Genomic DNA, 17655 nt, shown 5'->3' with positions numbered 1-17655 from the left:
CCTGACATTACATTGTAATGATGAATTCTATTTAAGGATTTCAGGTCATCGTCCACATGAAGGTCACTATATAACCAGAGGCTGTGGTTATTGACTAAACACAATCATGACCGACTAAACAAACTTCCATGGATCAAGGTGAGAGTGGTCATATTATTTAGGAATCACTTTATACAGCTTCAAAATTATAGCCAATGCAGTATAATATTTTACATTGGAAATGCATTCCAGCTAAGTGTTAGACTGCAATAAAAGTTAATGTTCTATTAAACTGTGAGCAACTCCACACTGAGCTACAATAAATATTTAAATAAAACGGAATCCGAAACTTGGTCTGTGCACTAGCCGCGTTAATTAAAGTTTGCACAGCCATTTCTGACACTCCTGATGGACCTTCCCTTTGTTGCAAGGCCAGAAGTAGAAATTGACTAGTTGTTCCATTCACAACTCATCCAGTAATGAAGCGAACCATACCCATATTCATCGATCTCAACAAAATCAGGCTTGGACCAAAATGTTACAATCAGGACACTCAAATGCCAATCAATGATTAGTCAAGTTGTAGCAGGCGCACAACACGGTATTGCGAACCGCTACCGTCAGTTCACAGACTTACCGGACACATCGCAGGCTAGCAGTGCTGGGTGCCAAAGTACAGTGAGTGGATCAGATGAAGCCCCTGCCTTAAGGGGTGGGGTGTTAATGGCTCATAGCTTTAACCTGCTGGTCCTGTGGACCAGCACCTGTTCACTAACGAGCTCATTAACAGGCAGGGAACAAAAGGTCTGTGTAGGTCTGCAATAAACCAGGCTTGAATTGACTCCCTTTGTGTGTTTGTATTTATTTAGTAGCATCTACAAAGTCATGTTTATTATCGAGAGCATTCTCCGGTCCTCGGTGCAAAACACAGACACAGACAATACATGTACAGGACAAGTATTCATATATACAGATAAATATTATTTTATAATTACGAGAGTCTGGGAGGGTCAGTGTGAGCAGGTCCTTTGGTCGTTCAGCATTCTCACTGCCCATGGGAAGAAACTGTTCCTCACCCTGGTGGTGCTGGCTCCGATCCTCCTGTATTATTTCCAAAAGGAAGGAATCTAACCCCAATGGCATTACCTTTTCTGAGTCCCAAGACAGCAGTGACGAAGGGATCATCGTGAACCAGCCACATAACAAACGCATAACTCATTTGTCTTCTTGATTGGCAGGGATCCACAATGTTAAATGCTTACTCTCTGTCTTGTACTGCACAGAGATTTTAGTTTGCACAATCCACAAAATGGACTGTAACAACTCTCCAAGGCACCATCAACAGTCCATTCCAAGTTGGCAACCTGTATTACCTTGGAAAGCACAAACAGCAGGTGGATAGAACATTTGGGAGATCCCCTTTGGGTTACATGTCATATGTCTTGGAAATATATTCCCCTTCTTCATTGCTGCTAGTTTAAAACCTGGAACTCCACAACAAGCTGTGCTAATTCATCTTTCAGCCGTCCAAAATGGATACAAGGGAACAATAAATGCTGCTCACAACCTGAGACTGAATAAAAGGATTACACAAATCAGCCTCAGAGAACAAAGTTCGGTTTCTTCTCTCGGTATTGCATTGTCAGTTTGCTTGCATTCCTTTTTTTTCTCCAAGTTCAAGTTTATGATCATCTGATTACAGAAGTACAACCCAATGAAACAGTGCTCTCCAGTCCCCGGTGCAAAACACACAGACACACAACTAGAATCAACTCTATTAAAATGAATATATTACCTAAATTTTTCAGGTCGCCCTGTGTTTATTCCTAAGTATTTTTTTATTCCCTTGACTCAATTTTATCTTATATATTGAAGAATAAACATCCTTATCTAATAAAGTCCATCGATAAAAACTTAAAGCAGTCAATATATGAAACCTTACATTTGGGTCACATTATATTAACTGTGAGAACTGTCCAATATGGGTCTCTTTGGAATCTTATTCTGCTACAAAATTTTCTTTTATTTCTCTTCTTGGATCCTCACTTCCAATATCTTTAAATAAATTAACTGATAACCTGGTGGATAAACATATTTTGAGGATCTGGATACAATTTAGAAAATTTTATTTTAATGAGATTTTTTTCTAATTATTTCTTTAAACCTTCTATGATCGATGTAGCTTTTAAAGAATGTTATAGATTTGGCATTAAATGTTTTAAAGATGTATTTATCAAAGGGAGTTTCACTTTTGAACAACTTTCAGTTAAATACTGTCTCCCAAATATTCTTTCTTTTCATTATTTACAGATTAGAAATTTTTTGCCATCTTAATTACATACATTTCCAGAGCACTGATAAGAATTTAATTGATGTAATATTTAATTTTTAACCTTTTTATAATGGTTAAATACCATTCAGAGCCAGCTCTTCAGCGCTTGACGTCCTGCTTTGCGGAAACTGCCAAAATGTTTGGCCTGGAAGTCAGCCTGAAGAAAACTGAGGTCCTCCATCAGCCAGCTCCCCACCATGACTACCAGCCCCCCCACATCTCCATCGGGCACACAAAACTCAAAACGGTCAACCAGTTTACCTATCTCGGCTGCACCATTTCATCAGATGCAAGGATCGACAATGAGATAGACAACAGACTCGCCAAGGCAAATAGCGCCTTTGGAAGACTACACAAAAGAGTCTGGAAAAACAACCAACTGAAAAACCTCACAAAGATAAGCGTATACAGAGCCGTTGTCATACCCACACTCCTGTTCGGCTCCGAATCATGGGTCCTCTACCGGCACCACCTACGGCTCCTAGAACGCTTCCACCAGCGTTGTCTCCGCTCCATCCTCAACATCCATTGGAGCGCTCACACCCCTAACGTCGAGGTACTCGAGATGGCAGAGGTCGACAGCATCGAGTCCACGCTGCTGAAGATCCAGCTGCGCTGGATGGGTCACGTCTCCAGAATGGAGGACCATCGCCTTCCCAAGATCGTATTATATGGCGAGCTCTCCACTGGCCACCGTGACAGAGGTGCACCAAAGAAAAGGTACAAGGACTGCCTAAAGAAATCTCTTGGTGCCTGCCACATTGACCACCGCCAGTGGGCTGATAACGCCTCAAACCGTGCATCTTGGCGCCTCACAGTTTGGCGGGCAGCAGCCTCCTTTGAAGAAGACCGCAGAGCCCACCTCACTGACAAAAGGCAAAGGAGGAAAAACCCAACACCCAACCCCAACCAACCAATTTTCCCTTGCAACCGCTGCAATCGTGTCTGCCTGTCCCGCATCGGACTGGTCAGCCACAAACGAGCCTGCAGCTGACGTGGACTTTTTACCCCCTCCATAAATCTTCGTCCGCGAAGCCAAGCCAAAGAAAGAAAGAAAAAGAAAAAAAAAAATATCTAACATTTATGGTATGTTGTTGGGAATAAAAGAGGCTGTTTTAGATAAAAATTTAAAAAGCCTGGGAACAGGACCAACAGCTTTTAATCTTAGAAGAAACTTGGAATGTATTTTTTAAATTGGTTAATAACTCATCTTTATGTGCCTGCCACTCTCTCCTACAATTTATACTAGTCCATAGGGCTTACATGTCCAAAGTCAAATGATCTCATTTTGAGGTGGATGTATCTCCTCATTGTGATAGATGCAACAATGGAGCTACTTCATGAATTCATATTTTCTGGACATGTCAGAGTCTTGGGAAATACTGGAATGAAGTATTTCAAACATTTCTTGTACTTTTTAAAATTCATTTTAAGCTTAATCCTTTAACAGTCTTGTTGGAGAGAGTGGCATAACTTTAACGGCATCTGATTTGCATATTTTAGCTTTTATTTCTCATGGCTCAGGGGAAATGTTGCTCCAATGGAAGGATGTTGCTCTGTCTACTCTTTATTAATGCTGCTGACCTGACGAGATCCTCTAGTAGGATAGTTTTGGCTCCAGGTTCCAGCATCTACAGGATCTTGTTTTGTCCCCAGAGATTGGTCGGTATCTTTATCTCTGATCTCCTGTCACTCTACCCTAACCCTAATCCTAACCCTAAACCCTTCACACAGCATCTTTCAGTTGCTTTTGTTGGGGAAGAGATCCAGGAGGATCAGAGCCAGAACCACCAGGCTGAGGAACAGCTTCTTCCTGCGGGCAGTGAGAATGCTGAACGACTGATTTAACCATATTTATTTATTTATATCTATGTCTGCTATGTCTATATATGTGTTTTGTGTGTTTTTTTCCACCGAAGACAGAGATCGCCGTTTCCTCCAGTTGTAGTTTACAATTGTATGACGATAATAAACCTGAGCTTGAACTTGTGCAGGCACCTGACATCAGATAAAGAAAATCTTATGTTTTTTCCAGGTCTGTTTCACTAAATCTCTCAATATTTATGAATTACCCGAAAGGTGAAAGCACTGTATCCCCTTACAGTTCCATGTACCCAAGAGGGGTGAATGCTACTTTCTGGGAAAGTAAGTTCCTATTTTTACAATTCCATCTTTGTGCAATAACCTCTTACTACCTTGTTCTCCCCTCTCACCGTCCCACCATGACTGATGATGCTTCATTGTTCCAATCCATGGCTTCTGGTCTCCAACACCAGGCAATCAGTGTTTAAGCCTTCAGTCTCTGGCCTGGGCTTTGCCACAAATCTTGATTAGGAGCCTACAACAGATCTCATTGTTTCAATTACATTCCCTGTAATATTCCTAGAACTGAAAGCCCTTTCTTCAAAGGGGAACACGTACAGCTTCATTGTTAATTGATAAGCACCTGCTTGAGCTGAGGAGGTGATGGTGAAAGACACATTTCTTTAACCTCTACGAGGACTATTAAAAGTACTGCCCACGTGTGACCCATTCCGTAATTGTTTTCAATCAGCCAAGTGATGCTAATATATATATATATATATATATATATATATAAAGCGTTACAGCTCGCTGGAGTAAAAAATTGACTCTGTGCAGGTGCTGTGTGTTTTAACCTGACACATGAGTGTAGCTGCAGGAATCATGGGACCACTGGTACCAAAGTTAATGGAAAGAGTTTTGCATCAGGGAGTGAGGGGGCCGAGGGCAGGCAGGATTCTTACGGAGTAGTGCCACCGTCTTGCTGGAGTTGCCATGTTTTTTGACAGAATCCATTCTCTGAATGTTTTCACCTCAGCTCTGGAGTCTATATTTTTAAAACAGTATTTACTTGGGTGGACATAAGGGATTAATTATTTCCAAACCTTCCAAAGTGGAATTCCGAATTAATGTACATACATTGTGCTAATGTTTAAGATCATAAAGAAAAAGGAGCAAGGGTTGATAATTTAAATTCAATTTAAATTTAGACAGACTGTAAAGTAACAGGCCATTTCAGCCCACAAGTCTGTTCCACCAAATTTACACCCAATTAACCTACAAATCCCAGTACATTTCAAATGGTGGGAGCCCCTGTGGAAAACCCATGCAGACACGGGGAGAATGTAGTCAGAAAGGGATTCGAATCCCGGTCCTGATTGCTGGTGCTACAAAGGCGTCGTGTTAACCGTTACACCAACTGTTCCTCCCAATCTGGCTTAACCACTACACCAACTGTTCCGCCCAATCTGGCTTAACCACTACACCAACTGTTCCGCCCAATCTGGCTTAACCACTACACCAACTGTTCCGCCCAATCTGGCTTAACCACTACACCAACTGTTCCGCCCAATCTGGCTATTTGATGCAATGGAGACTGGTCACCACTTTCTCCTCTATCAGCCTTGAATATGTTCAGCCTTCACTGATGCTGGATTACATAGATTTACAACCCCAGAGAGAAGAAATTCTCCTGGTTTTCATATTAAATGGGAAACTATGTGCCCCAGTTCCACACTCCTCCACAAGGAGAAACATTCTCTCAGCATATTTCTTGTCAGACCCTCTCAGAATCTCATGTCCTTCAATAAGGTCACCTTCTTCTAAGCTCCAAGGACTATAAACCAAACCAGCTAAACCTTTCCTCAAGAAACAATGCCTTGGCTAAGCTGTCCTCAGGGTGAGTTTACCGCTCCTCAAAGAGAGAGCTAAAACTAAGCCTGGTGTCACCAACATCCTATAGAGTTGTAATCAGTCTTTCCTTTTGTTTATACTCCATTCCTCTTGCAAATCCCATTTTGTTTCCCAATGACTTGCTGTACCTGCAAGGTTCCAAGATATTTGGGGTATATTCATATGCCCTGTACTAATTCAAGCATGGACTGTTGAAAACTGACCCTGGTGTGGAACTAGGATGAATCTTGGCCAAGACTTGGAGAGAAAAGAAATATCAGGCAACTGACCTGAGCAGAAAGCCCTGCAAAAGGTCATGGACATAGCCCAGGACATCACAGGCAAAACCCACCCTGCCGTCGGAGAGCAGCAGCAATCGTCAAGGATCCACCCCACCCAGCACATGCTCCGTTCTCACCTGCTACCATCAGGAAAGAGGTGTCGGTGGCACAAGACTCGCCCCAGCAGGTTCAGGAACAGCTGCTCCCCCTCCACCATCAGAGTCCTCAACCACAAACTCAAGCAGGGATCATTTAAGGACTTGTACTTGTGCACTTTATTGATTTTTTTTCTTTCTGTCTTGTTTGTTTTCATTTCTTTATTTGTTTACATCTGGACATTGGGTACAGTTTTTTTTGCACTATCATTAAGTGGTAATTCTGCCTTACGGGGTTAAGAATCTCAGGGCTGTATGTGATGTCATGTATGTACCCTGATAATAAATCTGAACTTTGACCAGCAAAGGTTTTGGAATAGTCAACAGCGGCACGTATGAAGGAATCAATAAGAAATTGGTGGAGATGGGGACAGAGATGGGAAGCGGGAAAGGGCTGTCTTAACAGGTACACTTGACCTTGCTAATACACAACAGTCATTGAGCAGATTCGTACATATTTCACTTAATAGATAAAGATGATGTGTTGCATCAGAAATGCAGAGCAGGCCAGTGCCAATCATTACCCAAATAATATCAAGTATGAATGATCCTTATAATCAATGATGTCCCTCACTTTTAATGACCTCGTTCTTGGCAGTAGCCCAGATTTCTGATTTTCCCTGCCAACTCAATAACCCTTCAAGGTCCATTGAAACATTATAACATATATCACCATAAAACAAAGAATAAAATCTACCCCCCCCCATGAAAAGAGGGTGAGAGGTTTGCTTTCAAATAGGCTGCAATTGAGTGCAGCATTGTTCCATAGCTTCCAATACAGCTACCTGTTTAAATAATTTTAACCCAGGTAGCTAATAGGGCGAATGATGACATTAACGTACATATGAGTTATAAATACTCCAAGTAACTTACTGGAAAAGAACTTGGCTACCATTAAAACTGAATAAGTGATTTGTTTGGATATGAAGAGCACACTTTGTCCAGTAATTTGTCATCTCTGGTATCTGGGCCAGTTTGGGCATTGCAATGTACCCCCTCCATCATAAAGAAAGCAGAATAGTTTACCTTTGTGACATTGGATTATACAATCACAGCTAGAAGTGGAGTTAGAGAAGAGGCTGTTTTATATTTTAATTTAGACATACCGCACAGTAACAGGCCATTTCGGCCCATGAGTCTGTGCCGCCCAATTTACACACAATTAACCTACATTTTGAAGGGTGGGAGGCCCCGGGGAAATTCCACGCAGACACAGGGAGAACGTACCAACTCCTTACAGACAGTGCAGGATTCGAACCCCGATCCGATCGCTGGTGCTGTAACAGTGTTGCGCGAACTGCTATTCAACTAAAAACTCCTGAGCATTAGCAGTTCTTCAAGTCTGTTCCAAGTAGATCACAACTGATCTGCAGCTCAGTTCAGTTTCCCCACCACTGCTCCATGCTCATTGACAGGATAAGTTGTCAAAACATCTGCTGAACTCATTTTCAGAACTTTCAAGCCCTGCATGGGCTTGTGGGTGGGAGATCCAAATGCCAATTTAGCTCCGAATTGTTGAGCACAGTACCTTACCATGGACAATCAGAGAAAAGGCGAGGGAATGCGCAAGTTTAGCTGAAGAATCAGGAGCGATGCTTATGTCTGTATTGCATCAATGCAGATAATTAGAATATGCAGAAAAATGCAGGCATCAAAAAAGGCACATAAAGATTAAGCAGGTAGCATTATTATACAGAACGATTAACATGGACACAGCAGGCATTCTCCTACATAAGTGGATATGTTAGCAGGTGCACAGCAGGAGGTGTTGTCGCTTCACAAAACATGTTCTGTGCTAATCTGTGCTTCTATGAAGTTTGGAGAGCCTGGGACAATATTTATTCCAAGCACTTTGGCCAAACTTGGTCACTCATTCCAGAGGATCGAGAGAGAGATGTTGTGGTTCCAAAAGATAGTTTGTGCACAACTGACGAGAGCTTTTCCCTTGACCCACTATTCAAATGCATAAAGTCCAGGCCCTGTGGTGAGATGTAATTCCACCACTAGGTCACCAGGGGTCCTCCCGGTGACCTTGTCTAGAAAGCAGACCAGATCTACAGTCTAGCCTTCCAGGTTCATCTTGCAGAGAGACGCGACCTCTTAGTGTCCATATTAGTTTATTAAAGCTGTCTTATATTCGCACTGCTGGTGTGATTATTGTCAGTACACCCTGATTTGTCAAACCTAATGTAACGAGGATGAAACCTCCCATTTTATAAAGATTCGGGGCCATTTACAGGTTGAGCTTGTTTCATCTGATTGCATTGAGGAACTTTATGCAGGAAGACCAGGACGTTGAAGACAATCCTATCAGGATGTCTCCGGCCATCAACATAATAGAGGAAAGGATTCCTGTGTCATCTGGGAGGCCAACGAGCACCAGCTGTTCTGAAATAAGGTGTAGCTGTCTTCAGTATTAGTTGTAGTTAGCCATGTTGTTATACAGGCAGTCCCTGGGTTGAAAATGTCTGAAAAACCTGCAGTTACGAACTGAGAAGCTGGCCAAAAGGAGAATGACATTCCAGTGGAGCTCGCTTTCTATTGGCTCGCAACCCTGTTGATCATCAGGCAGCCAGTGATGTCCATCTGCTGTCAAGTTATGCCACACATGGCCTAGGCAAAGCAGAGAGCGGGCAAGGAGACAAGTGGCCTGGCAGAGGGGAGAGAGAGAGGGGGGAGAAAAGGCAGCATGCTCCATCATGGTGCCCTGCAAAATGGTTGCTGCAAAATGGTTGCCACTCGGCCTTAAAGTGTCGTTAAAAGTATTACTACCTGTATTATTATTATGTACTGCATTATTACATTTAAGACTTTTTTAGTGCATTGGGAAGTGTTTTATATACATATAAAGGTAAAATATATACTTTATACAATATAAACTGAGATAAAGATTTGACTAACTGATGTTAAATAAGGACTAGATATACTGGTTCCGACTTAAATACAAATTCGGGTTGAAGACAGACCTAGGTTACAGAACTTGTATTTAACCTGGGGACTGCCTGTATATAGTTACCTGTATTATGATGAACAGTCAGCTTTATTTCTAATAGCCAAGTCAAGGAGGAGCAGACAGAAAGCTGGAGTGTTGCTAAACCTTTAGCTATTACTCTGCCAGATGTATATATTCGGTAATTTCCTCAAGTCTTGGATGACTGTACTCAGTGGAATTGTGCATTCAGAACATTCTCCACTCTCCTGGATGGATGCAACTCCAATAACTCTCAAGAAACTCAACACCACTTGGGCTAATTGGTATCCAACTCGTTCCCCTCCACTGAAGAGTGACTACAGCATTTATCATCGACCCAGATTGCAGTTGTACTTTGAGGCTATTCCAACTGCACTGCCAAGATTTGCAACCTTTACTACCAAGCCAAACAAGACCAAGATTTTCCCTCCAAGTTGGACAGAATCCTGACTTGGAAATACTTTGCATCCTTTGTTATTCAGGGTGCAAGCCCTCACCTCTCCTCTAAACATGGTGGGAGTTTCTTTAGAAGGACTCTTATGCTTCAAGCTGGTGACTCATCGCTGTCTCCTCCAGGGTCATTAGGGTTGGGTATTAAGCGTAGGTCTTGCCAAGGACACCCAAATGTCAAAATTGCCAAAAATAATTTCATGAAGCTGATCTGCTCAGTCAAAGTCCTTGCCTTTCATTGGACAACCTCTGTGATGTGCCCTTGACCTTTGGCAATGTACATGTACGTATCCCTATGGAGTAGGGATCAGGAAGTCATTTCTTCTCCAGTGCACCCGTCCTCAACCTAATATAATTCAGCTGACCTCAACCTTGCTGAGGCCAGATAACATCTCTTAGAAACCTGACAGGACCCCACCATAGAAAAAGGTAATTTCCCACATGCATTCAGCATCTACAGCCCTGGTGCATAAGCAGGACAGCCAGTCCAATAATATTCAGGTTGGAGGATTTATTTACTATGCATCAGGTTCAATAATTAGGGCATTCACTCAACAGGTGGCAGTCACAATATCCCAAACATTCTGCTTATATTTCTGGAAATATATTGTTTGGAAAACTTGCATTTCCAGGAAAGTGCCTTTCTTAGAATTTATTTGATCTTTTTTAGACCTACATGTAGACCATTTCGGCCTACATGTCTCTGCCCAATTGACCTACACCCCTGATACGCTTTTGAATGGTGGGAGGAAACCGCTACCCCTGGGGAAAACCCACACAGACACAGGGAGAATGTACAAACTCTTTACAGACAGCGCGGGACTTGAACACTGGTCTGGCGCTGTGTTAACCTTCATATTTTATTTTAATTGCAACCGGTTGAGCTTTAGAAATGTGATCTGCACCTTAATCCATCATGATCTTTTATGCTAGGCAACTGGAAATTGCAATAAATAATGTTATTACTCCTTGATAGGTCCCAACAGTTTGATAACTGGAAGAACTACCCCCCCCCACCCCCCCACAACATAATAGTTATTAAAGAGCCTATCCATTTTGTTGATGAACGCACGTTTCTTGATTATTAATCTGTTAAATGATTCCGTTTGGAGGCACCTCTTCGGATTCCTTGTTGAGAAGTGCCTACAGTTTGGTAACTCTAATCTGCATTGCTCTGTGGAGTGGCTCTCCCTGTGTGGCACCTATTGAACAATACAATGGTTTGGCCCCTCCTTTCTCAATTTAAGATTTGTTGAGGTCAACGACTGACAACAGAAAGGGAATACCTGAGAAAAGGTGATGTGGTGTGTGCAGGGGCTAGCAAATCCACATACAGTGAGAGGAGAATAAAGGGCAGCAGATGGGGTGATGACATGGATGGTGCTTCAGCATGGGACGTACAAGATATTGCTAATGAACTGTAGTTAATAATCCTCGCTAATATTTCCATTGTGTTTAAATAAGGAACCTAATTTACCGTGCACCATTTCCAGATACTCAGCAAAGTGGAGCAAACATCCACTTGATTGACCTTTCAAGGATCACAAACTGACAAAGAATTGAACACCGGTCAAGGGAGATGGGTAGCAGTCGAGAGCAGCTCTCTGTCCCTGCTAAAGCTTATGACATCAAGTCAGGTGCATCAAAAACCCTCAAGGGGGATGGGTAGCAGTCGAGAGCAGCTCTCTGTCCCTGCTAAAGCTTATGACATCAAGTCAGGTGCATCAAAAATCCTCAAGGGGGATGGGTAGCAGTCGAGAGCAGCTCTCTGTCCCTGCTAAAGCTTATGACATCAAGTCAGGTGCATCAAAAACCCTCGGCAGAGCTTTCAGACATGGCGAGACTGACAGAGAGGCCAGTTTGGGAAACCGAGGGTTACAGTGAGGGATTAGACAAGGAATAACATGTGCATCACAATGAGACACTCTTTAAGATTCACTGCACAGAGGTTAATCTAGATGTCAGATTTTCTGACAGATCTGAAATTGCTTCAGGGCAATGATCCATCTGAAACCTTAACATGGCACTCATTCTTTCCCAGGCTTTCGCAAATGAAAGATGATTTTTGTTGTTTTGTGTTGTGTGCTGAGTCCATGTCACAACTTTCCCAGCAGCTTGATACCTTGTCTAACTGTGAGTGCTCGTGTATGGGTGTGTGTCTCAGCCTGGACTGGAATACCCTTTGGTGGTCAACCATTGAGGAAATCTGCTAGTGTCTTCCATGTCATATTTTATTCAGGCTGTGCTTGACTTTAGTAACGTCCGCTCCTTTCTGAAAAGTGAAGCTGTTTCACCATTGTTCTCAGTAAATACTATGTCTCTCAGCAAAGTTGCAGAAAGTCAGGCCACTGGCACGTGACAGACATCTTTAGTAAATGATATCATTGGGTCTGTCCTGGTGCCAGAACACGTCTCTTTGCACAAAATGCATCGAGAGCAGAAGGAGCCACCTCCAGGAGCTGTGCACGTTGTCAGTGGAAGGGAACTAGTCCTGCAGAAACAGTCCCGGGATTGCATTAGCAAATGATTTCCATTGTCCGCCTGCTCCTCCCACAGCTCAAACTGCAGTGACCTGCCATTCTTTATTATTTCATTCGAATTGCTCTATCCTCCAGGCACTGAGCAAGGGAAAAGGTAATGATTCTCCAGCCAGCCTGTGATAACACCCAACAGCCCTGCCATTAACAAAGGCACATTCACCTAAACCACTCTCCCTGGCTCCAAGTTCCCTCCTCTCATTGAGATGCGGAGCACACTGCAGTTCACTTGTTGATTTGCCTGGCAACAAGAGACCTTTTCAGTGTGAGTGCAATCCTAGTGATGTCTACATTTCCGCCACATACTCTGAGACATCTGCACCAGTCAATGCATGAAGAGGGGGAGAGTACAAGAAAATAACCCTCTCCCACACTCACACACACCCCACCACCCACACACACACTCACATCCCCTCACACTCACACACACCCCACCCACACACACACACACTCACACCCCACCCACACTCACCCCACCCACACACTCACACTCCACCCACACACACTCACACACCCCACCCACACACACACTCACACTCCACCCACACACACCCCACCCACACACACCCCACCCACACTCACATCCCACCCACACACACACCCCACCCACACTCACATCCCACCCACACACACACCCCCCCACAGGCACACACATACCCACACACCCCACACCCACACACATACCCACACACCCACACATACCCAAACACACCCCATACCCCACCCACACACACCCCAAACCCACACACATACCCACACATACCCCACCCACACATACACTCACACCCCACCCACACTCCCACCCCCACAGACACACACACACCCACACACATATCCACACACACACCCACCTACACACACATATATTAAAAAGATCAGGTGAATCCACTTGAGAGGATTACAGAGGGAGTGGGAATGGGTAAATATCTGTCTCTTTTGCAAGGACCCCAGGGAATTGGGCAAACGTCCAAACTGCAGTCATGTCTTTGATAAGCTCTCAGCAAAGACCACAAAGTTGACTTCTCTCCAGCTCCATCTTGCACACCTTAATGCCCTATAAACAGCCTTAAACTACGAGAACTTGGCTTCAGTAGCTCCTTTTGCAAATAGATCCACAACTCTCTGTCCTACAAATCAGAATCAGTGAGGATGAGATACATCTCCTCCATGGTCGTCTCAATGGAAGGGAACTTGTCGGGCAGAAACAGCCCAGAGATTGCATTGATCGCCTGCCCCTCCCACATCTCAAACTGCAGTGACCAACCATTCTTTATCACGCCTCCTGGAGATGGCTCCTTCTACTCTGCAATGTATTTTGTGCAAAAAGATGTGATCTGGCACCATGACAGGCTAACGATATCACCTGCAACATCTCTGAGAGACGGACTCCTCAACATCGGGGCCCAGCAAGGCTGTGCACTTCAGCCCCCTACTATACCTCCCATGACAGCCCCCTACTATACACTCCATGACAGCCCCCTACTATACCTCCCATGCACACCTGACTGTGTGGCTTAACATCGCATCAACTTCATTCAAATTTTGCAGGTGACAGTACTGCCATTGGCCAGATCTCAATGTAAAAGGGAGATGGAGAGATTTGTGGCTTGGGACAAGGATAACACTCCAATCTCCCCTCAAGATTGAGGAGCTGGTCATAGATTTCCAGACGTGGGTGAACTGCAATCCTTTTCCACATCAACAAAGCTGAGGGCGAGATTATGGATAACTTTAAGTTCCTTTCGATAAACAACAACCTGTCCTAGTCCAATCATCTCAACAAACTGGCCATGAAAGCAAAGCGCACCTACTCCTCTACTTCCTCAAAAGTTTTAACTTTTTAAAAATGTAGACGTACAGCAAGCACAGTAACAGGTCATTTCGGCCCACGAGTCCATTTAATCTACAGCCCCAGTATTTTCAAGAGTGGGAGGAAACCAGAGCCCTCGGGGAAAACCACACAGACACAGGGAGAATGTTCATACTCCTTACAGTCAGCACAGTGATTCGAACCCCAGTCCTGATCCTAACTGCTACGCTGCCTGAAGAAAATCAACATGCCACCTATGTCCCTCATCATATAACATAACCATATAACAATTTACAGTATGGAAATAGGCCATATCAGCCCTTCTAGTCTGCACCGATTTACGTGAACTCATGATGCCTCCCTGCACAACACTGGAACTGCTCTGCTCATGACTGCAAGAGAGTACAGAGTTGTGAATGCTCAGACCATTACACAAACCCTCACCACTCCATCGACTCCATGTACACTCCTCGGAAAAGCAGCCAACACCATGAAGCAAAATGGAGAAGATGCATCCACCATGTCTTTGAGTCTGTATATCAAAGAGCACAAAGAATTGTAATTGGTGGAAGGGGTGCACCACCATATCAACTGCCTGCCTACGTGCTCCCTACCCTGCAATACTTGTGACAGGGTTTCTGTCATCTGTGTTGGCCTCACTGGCTTCACCAGAACTGAAAGAACTGCAGTAGGACCAAACCAACTGGAACGTTAAGGGACTGCCAAAGAAAAGGACAACTAGGAGAGAGAGTGCACCAGAGTGAACCGTGACATAAAGGTGATGGGTATGGAGAAAAAAATTACAATTATTTCAAGTCTACAGTCCAATAACATGTGACAAATATTTTCCAGATGTTTGCTTCCTGAAACAAGTTGGGGATTATGATAGACAACTTTAAGCTGACCACAAAGATAATTTCAGATTTGCTGTATCATGTAGGAAGTTGGAGAAGCATTAAATGAACTTTTATTGAATTGAGCATGTTTAATCGCATCATGAGGCAGACACATTGCGTTAGTTCAACTGATCTAAAAATGTTTTGCCACTGATTTTCATTTGTACTCAGCATCTGGTGCCTCTCATGTCAGTGTCTAACAATAGTCGCCTGGCATTGATGGATTCCAGTTGCCCTGATACTGATTTTCCATGGTCGCAGTGTCCTGGTGAAACCTTTCACCGTGTTTGTCACTGTTTGGACCAAGATCAGCCAGGAAGACGTCCAAGAGTGAATGCAGAAAATGAATTTTCAACGACATGTTGCACTTCATAGTTTTGTATGCTAGAAGCAGGTTTAAAATATGACCGGAAATCTCAATAATAGGTTATATCTAAAAAAATTCTAAAGGAAAGTTTTAAGCTGAGTTTTGTGATCAGCAGCCGAAAATCCATAAAATACACCCAGAAGCGTTCAGGAAGTAAAATCTTCATTGTCCAGAGTAATAAGTGGAAGTAATAATAGCTTCTTACGTGAACAAGCTTTACTTTCACAACTCACCTGTCTGCCTGAACATCCGTCAATGAAATAATCATCTTGTACTTGTTTTAGATCTAAAAATTAAAAATAAATCAGCAGGTCAAGTAGTGAACTTTCGGATACTTTGATGAAAGGCTCAAGCCTGAAACATCTGTCGTGTTTCTTAATCCTAGCTACATAAAAGTCACTGTTTGACTTGCACAGTTTCTCCAGTGTTTTTTTTTACCTTTACTCATGGTGTCTGCAGACTTTGCTGTTCCACTTATTGTTGTAGATCCAATGTCACTTTCCCTATTCTACAAGCCCGGTAACAGGGAAGGGGGTGAGCCCTGTCAAATATTCAGCTGATAATCCTGTATTTTTCCCTAATTGAAGGATGTCAGAGCAATGCATGTATTTGTTTATAGTTCCACCAAAAGCTGGTGAAAAGCAGTCAGATTAGTTACCAATTATTGATGTAAATACAGAAACATATGTCATTGAAGATTACTATTTTGCTATTGTAACCATATTGGCTATCTCAGCTTCCTTGCTCTTCTGTGAAACCTCTGTTGTCTGGAATTCACGCAATCGGTAAAAAAACTGGGGAAAATACATAGGTAAAAAATATAGAAGTTTAAAATTGGCGCAGTTCACCATTAGTTCACCAATTTTGCAACATGCAGCCTCAAGCCATTGGAAAATTCACTTATCTGACATCTACCAATTCCCACAAGTGTCGGATGTCAGGGGCTTTACTGTAATGAAAAGACCTCCAAATATTCCTAACTTAAGAATTCACGGCCACCATGAAGCAAATGCTGGACCCATATGGACTTTCCAGTATATAACTTAATTCCAAGATGGCCACGTTTTCTTAGTTTGACCATTTTTCTTCCACTCTCTAGATTGGCTCTTTCTCGCGGCCCCTCACAAGTTGAAGACACTCTGCTCTGGGTATGGGCCAGTTTGTTATATGCACACAATTTTCAATTCTCGCACCAAAATACGAGGAGATTAAGCATCAATGTGCAGAAGAACCCTTTGATTCTACTGAATATTTAATTAAAACCTCAGTTCTGATTTCTACTGTTAAAACCCCTGTTATAGAGCTTAGAAGGTGTCGGATAAATAAAATTCTATAATTTATCTGTCCCTAATTAGCCCCTTTCAATGTAATATTTACTTGGATGGGAGTTGACAAATGGGAAAGGTTGCAGAGGAGATTCATCAGGATGTTTCCAGGGCTGGAGGGTTTGAGTTATGTGGAGTCTGGGTCTTTATTCTCAAGAGCAGACATTCTCAACCTTTTTTTGTCTACCACCACCCCACCCCACCCCCCCCCCCCCCCCACCCCCAAGGTCTCTGCTCAAAGTTTATGGGTTCCCTTCCTTGTGAAGAAGTCAAGTTTTGGTTTCTTCTGTACTTTTCTCCTACCAACTCCAGAATTTAAAAAAAAATTATGTTACATGAGATGAAAACAAGGCTTTTACTTAAAAATGCTTTGCCAACACCTCCACCCCCAAGGTGGAGTGGGGGAGAGGGGTGCGTAGGGCCCCCATAGGAATGACTGCACCTGGAGCATAGAAGACTGAGGGAAGACTTTAAGGAGGCTCACACAATTGTGAGGAACATGGGCAAAATGAAATCTTGCAGTTTCCCCTTAGGGTAGATGATTGTATATAACTAAAGGTCACAAATATAAGGTGAGAGGAGAGAGATTTAGGGGACACCTAAATGTTTAACTCAAAGCTGTTCAATATCCCAGTAGGACTTTTCTCACAATTAAAAGACATGGACAGATTAATGGAGAGAAGGTTTAGATGAACCAAAGTTAAAAACCCACAGAAATGCTGGAGGAACTCAGCCAGTCTCATAGTGCCCTTCAGAGGTAAAGATATTACCAGCATTTCAGGCCTGAGGCCTTCTTCAAAGTATTAGCAGAAGCAGGCAGGAGTCAGATGAACCAAACACAGGCAAATGGGATTAGCCA

At 43.1% G+C, this 17655-nt stretch overlaps 1 protein-coding gene across 19 annotated transcripts in view; it reads right to left on the bottom strand.

The window, feature by feature from the left end:
- Positions 1-17655, bottom strand: part of LOC138749886 (NT-3 growth factor receptor-like) — an 894662-nt gene that overhangs the window by 107300 nt on the left and 769707 nt on the right. For all 19 annotated transcript variants that reach the window (XM_069911895.1, XM_069911896.1, XM_069911893.1 and 16 more), the window contains one exon: positions 15705-15757. The gene's annotated coding sequence lies outside the window, so the exon portion shown is untranslated. The remainder of the gene's footprint in view (positions 1-15704; positions 15758-17655) is intronic.

Source organism: Narcine bancroftii, chromosome 14, assembly GCF_036971445.1.
Source record: "Narcine bancroftii isolate sNarBan1 chromosome 14, sNarBan1.hap1, whole genome shotgun sequence".
NCBI classification, from domain to species: Eukaryota; Metazoa; Chordata; class Chondrichthyes; order Torpediniformes; family Narcinidae; genus Narcine; species Narcine bancroftii.
Note: the sequence above shows the minus strand (reverse complement) of the source record. Positions and strands in the feature narration are given on the sequence as shown.